At 36.0% G+C, this 6,000-nt stretch overlaps 1 non-coding gene across 1 annotated transcript; it reads left to right on the top strand.

Annotated features, from left to right (window-relative positions):
• The first annotated feature begins 354 nt into the window (after positions 1-354).
• On the top strand, positions 355-461 carry LOC141716249 (small nucleolar RNA R71). The gene has a single exon (XR_012572966.1). It is a non-coding gene; the product is annotated as a small nucleolar RNA R71 (small nucleolar RNA).
• The last annotated feature ends 5,539 nt before the right edge of the window (positions 462-6,000 follow it).

Raw genomic sequence — 6,000 nt, 5'->3', positions numbered from 1 at the left:
GCTGATTCATTAAAAATTGCACATTGATCAGTCTCATGAGCACCATCACATAGCTCATAAATGCTAGTGATCTGATTAACTCCTTGGTTAGCCAATGTGTCCACCTTCATAGTCAAAGCCTTAAGTTGGGCAGCGATAGCAGTTGCTGCATTCAACTCCAGAATTTGTGCTACCTTGCCCTGAGTAAGTCTCTGTATAGGATTCTGGTATTCATTAGCAGCCATCAGTTCAATGAGTTGATAAGCTTCATCGTAGCTTTTAGCCCACAAGGCTCCTCCTGATGCTACATCAAGCATGGGTCTAGAAGTAGCACCCAATCCATTATAGAAATTGTTTATGATCATCCAATCAGGCATGCCATGGTGTGGGCACTTCCTTAGCATCTCATTATATCGATCCCAAGCCTCACACAGAGATTCTCCAGTTTGCTGAGCAAACTGAGTAAGAGCATTCCTGATTGCAGCAGTCTTCTCCATAGGGAAGAATTTAGTGAGAAACTTTTGCGCAAGATCCTCCCAAGTGGTGATAGACCCTACTGGTAAAGAATATAACCAACACTTCGCTTTGTCCCTCAAAGAGAATGGGAACAATCGCAGCTTAATGGCATCTTCAGACACATCATTGAACTTGAAAGTGTCACAGATCTCGATGAAATCCCTGATGTGCATGTTTGGGTCTTCAGTAGGATTACCCCCAAACTGAACTGAATTCTGTATCATTTGAATTATGCTCGACTTGATCTCAAACGTGTTAGCCCTGATAGCTGGTCTGATGATGCTTGACTGTATGTCATTAATCTTAGGCTGATAATAGTCCATCAAATCCTTCGGATTTTCTGGTTGATCACCCATCTCAACTAATGCTGGTTCTTCAACTTTCTCTCCTTCTTCCTCAAAAACTTCTCTACCAACTACCACAAGTTCTTCCTCGGCTATATCCAGAGTTCTCTTACAAGTACGCGAACGCGTATGCATACACCCTCGCTAGAGTTCCTAAAATAAGACAAGGAAACAAATAAGTAACAATGTCTGAGTCAATGAACTTTAACGACCACTGATGGAAAGCACATAAACAAAAAAATTAACACTGCAGTCCCCGGCAGTGGCGCCAAAAACTTGTTAGTCGCTAAACATGCACTAATATTACACGCAAGTATACGAGTTCGCAATCAGTATAGAATCTTTTCTAGTTCATTCCCACAGAGACTGTATTGGTTAACTATTTAATTTATGCACATAAGCAACAATGTATGGCTATTATCCAATGCTAAGATGATAACAAGTTGAGGTTGATTATAACTAAGAATTATACTAGCAATTATAACTACGAGAATAAGATTGATTGAATTGATATATATGACAAATATGGGATTCTAACTTCATTAAATACTCCATTCAATAGCCTTATTATTCTTAACCTTAGCATGCAATGGTGATGACACTAATCAGATAACACGAAACTGATAAACGCCAACTTTCGTTGCGCGAGTACCATTCTACCAGACATCCATAAAAGAGATAGAAGCTGAATAGGTGCCAATTATATTGAGACGCTACATGTCTATAGAATTTGACAACATAATGGTTTAAGCACAAGTTATCTATCCTGATTACATAGGGCAAGTAAGATGGTTAAAATTACCTACGAATCATGCATAACAATGACATGAACCTATGCTAGCATGGCAAGTTCTAAATCCTTAAATTCACTTTCGCTTCATTAAGAATTAACACGCTATCTTATAAGTTCGCGACTCTCATAAGACGAATAAGCACAACCAATACTAGGATATCAAACAATCACCACATACTAAGGCATACAAATAATTTAACTAAATAAATCCATAAATAAATCCGCTAGAACCCCACGATAACGATTAGCCCACGATCAAACTCATCATCAATGTGGGTTCCAATGAAAACATGATATAGCAAACGTAGTCTTTATACGAATAAATAAAACCTAGTACGAACAAGAGTATAGGTTCAACAAAACAACAAACAAGCATCCAAATTACAACTTAAACAAAGATTCACAAGAATAAACTAGACCGTCTTCGCCTTTGTTGAATTGTGCAAAGAGGTCTCTTGCCTTCTTCTCCTTGCGCTCAGGTTCGTCTCTGACTTCTTCTTCTTAAAAATGACCTAATATAAGCTTATATAGCAGTCCATACATCCCAGGAGTCCAGAAAATCAAATTAGAATAGAATCAGGATTTTTATCTCCCGACACGGCGCGGCCGCGCGCTTCAACAGCGCGGGCGCGCCGGCTCTCTGCTACATGGCGCGGCCGCGCGCTACATTAGAGCATTAAAACACAAATAACTTGAGTACAAATACACCAATTCAAAGCTTATTAGAGCATAAAAAAGTGTCTAAACACCACTTAACAGATGATAATGATGATGAAAGTGATCAAGAAACTACAACTAAGGATAATACAGAAAAATCTACTACTGATGAAGCTCATAATTTAACATCTGTCGAGTTAAAAATGCTTCATCCGTCGGGAGACAATCTGCATCATCCATCGGGAGACAATCAGCCTCATCCGTTGGAACTCAAAGTGCATCATCCGTCGGGTCATTAAGAGAAGCTGAAAGTCAATATAGATCACTCACGGAAAGTTCCCCTTTCTCAAATCATAGATTCACAAACTCAGGGGGAGTTTCTCATAATCAAAACTCAGTCACACATCAAGACAACAATGAGGCCTCTTCATCTAGAGCAAATCTACCTCAACAGAGAAAATGGACAAGAGATCACCCCTATGAGCTAATTATTGGTGATGCATCTTCTAGAGTTCAAACAAGGAAAACAACTCAAGAAGAATGTCTGTATAACAGCTTTCTATCAAAGGAAGAACCAAAGAAGGTAGAAGAAGTTCTGTTGGATCCTGATTAGATTTTAGCTATGCAGGAAGAGCTAAACCAATTTGAAAGGAACAATGTATGGAAGCTGGTACCCAAGCCTAAAGGAAAGAATTCAATTGAAACCAAATGGGTATTTAGAAACAAGAGGGATGAAAATGGCATAGTTATAAGAAACAAAGCTAGATTGGTTGCCAAAGGCTACTGTCAACAAGAAGGAATTGATTTTGATGAGACCTTTGCTCCTGTTGCAAGACTATAAGCCATCAGAATTTTCCTAGCCTGTGCAGCTCATGCCAGTTTCAAAGTCTATCAAATGGATGTCAAAAGTGCCTTTCTAAATGGGGATCTGGAAGATGAAGTCTATGTCAGTCAGCCTCTGGTTTTGAAGATCGAAATCTACCTGATCAAGTATATTATCTTTTGAAAGCACTCTATGGATTGAAGCAAACACCTAGAGCCTGGTATGACACATTGTCAAAGTTTCTTTTAAAAAATCACTTCACTAGAGGTACTATAGACAAAACTTTATTCTTTAGAAATGTTAATAGCTCTAGCATACTTGTTCATATTTATATAGATGATATTATATTTGGGTCTACAGATGAAAAACTTTGTAAAAAGTTTGACAAATTGATGCAAAGTAAGTATGAAATGAGCATGATGGGAGAACTAACTTACTTTCTTGGTTTACAAGTTAAGCAAGTTAGTGATGGAATATTCATTAGTCAAACTAAATTTATTTATGATCTTTTAAAAAAGTTTGAACTAATGGATTGCACATCTGCAAAAACTCCCATGACCAGTGCAACTAAACTTGAATTAAACACTACTGAAAAGTCTGTGGATATTTCAAGTTATAGAGGCATGGTTGGCTCACTTCTATACTTAACAGCTAGTAGGCCAGATATAATGTTTGTTATATGTCTCTGTGCTAGATTTCAAGCTGATCCTAGAGAATCTCACTTAATTGCTATTAAGAGAATTTTCAGATATCTCAAAGGTATACCAAAACTTGGCATTTGGTACCCTAGAGAATCTAGTTTTGATCTAACTGGTTATTCGGATGCAGATTATGCATGTTGTAGAATTGATAGAAAAAGTACAACAAGAACCTGTCAATTTCTAGGAAATAAGCTAGTGTCCTGGTTCAGTAAAAAGCAAAATTCAGTTTATACTTCTACACTAGAAGGTGAATATATTGCTGCTAGCAGTTGCTGTGCACAGATTTTGTGGATGAAAAACCAATTGCTAGACTATGATTTGTAAGTGGAAAGAATTCCTATTTTCTGTGATAACACAAGTGCAATTGCCATTACTGAAAATCCAGTACAGCATTGAAGGACAAAGCACATAGACATCAAGTACCATTTCATTAGGGAACATGTAATGAATGGTACTGTGGAACTTTATTTTGTTCCAAGTGAAAAGCAGCTTGCAGATATATTTACCAAGCCACTGGATGAATCCACCTTTTCAGGGTTGGTAAGTGAGTTAGGTATGCTTAATTATTCTTGAATTATTTCAGATATTTTTGCAAGTTGTAATGCAGCCAGAAATTTAATTGATTTTTCTGCTTTGAATGAAATTTTGGCTAAGTCAAAATTTACATCCCACCGGATGATCATTATCCATCGAGTCTGATCATCCATCGGAATAGAATATCTAAAATTCAATTACCTTTCTGGAATATTTTAATAACCCGACGGATAAATAGATTTATCCTCATCCGTCGAGTTGTCCAAATCCTAGCTGTTAATTTTCTAAGGCATCATCCATCGAGTTACTTATAGTCTGTAAGTATATATTTCGACGGATGATTGATAGAATTTTGACAGTTTATTTTAATTTAAACGGCTATTTTGGTCTATTTTGATTGGTTCTTTATTACTTTTGTCAGTTTATTTTTTAAGAGAGTATAAAAGCAAAATTCATTTTCATTTCTTTACTTTTATCTCTCTCAATTCATCTGCTCTAACTTCTTTCTTCCTCAAAAGCAATCACTCTATCTCTCTCTCTCTGCAAATTTCAATCTCTAACAATGGCAGCAGTCGTCAAATTCATGTCTCAAACTGGATTCATCTATGAGAAGAACAACTTCACAGCTCTAGTGAACAAGGAGATTCAACAGTCTGGGAATTACCACAAAATGATGGATTTTGTGAATGGTTGTAAACTCAACTATGCTATGCTGGAATCTCCCACTATCTTCTGTGAGGTTGTAAAGGAGATGTGGACAACAGCAATATACAACTCAACTAGGGCTGTCAAAAAAATTCGAAAAATCCGATATTCGTCCGAAAAATCCGTATTCGTATCCGAGAAAAAGCGGATATTATCCGTATTCGAAAAAAGCAAATATTATCCGTATCCGAATTCGGGATATTCGAATCCGAAAGTAAATACATATATAATATTTAAATTATATAAATATATATTTATATATAATTTAAAATTTATTTTTTAGTTTATAGTATGTGTAAATATATTAAATAATACGTTTATACAAATTTTATAAAATTTTACACATACTTTATACATATATAAATATATTATTTGTATTTAATCGTAGAAAAATCATCGTCAAAACGGTAGGGGAAACAAAAAAAATTCAAAAAATCCGATATTAATATGAAATATCCGCATTCGTATCCAAGAAAAAATGGATATTATCCGTATCCGAAATAAAGCGGATATTATCCGTATTCGAATCCGATGATTGCGGATACGGATATAGACATATCCGTATCCGAATTATCCGTTTGACAGCCCTAAACTCAACTGACAAAACCATCACTTTCACTCTTAAAGGTAAGCAGTTTTGTGTTAATAGTGATATTGTTAAAGCATGCTTTAGGATTCCTGATAATAATGTTACCACTCCACACACAGATACTGACATAGTTAACATGCTGAATTCCATGGGCTATGCACTCACTACCTCTAAATTAAGTGAAATTAGAAGGTTGGGTCTTAGGAAAGAATGGAGTTATCTGTGTGATGTGGTAACTAAAGTGTTTTCTGGTAAGATTAGTAACTTTGATTCTATTAACATCTCTATGCTTAATATGCTCTATATGCTAGTTAATGATAAGTATTTCAATTTCAGTGATTTAGTGTTGTTTGAGTTAA

The sequence above is a fragment of the Apium graveolens genome, chromosome 3, assembly GCF_009905375.1.
Source record: "Apium graveolens cultivar Ventura chromosome 3, ASM990537v1, whole genome shotgun sequence".
NCBI lineage: Eukaryota > Viridiplantae > Streptophyta > Magnoliopsida > Apiales > Apiaceae > Apium > Apium graveolens.
This window is presented reverse-complemented; position numbering and strand designations above follow the sequence as displayed.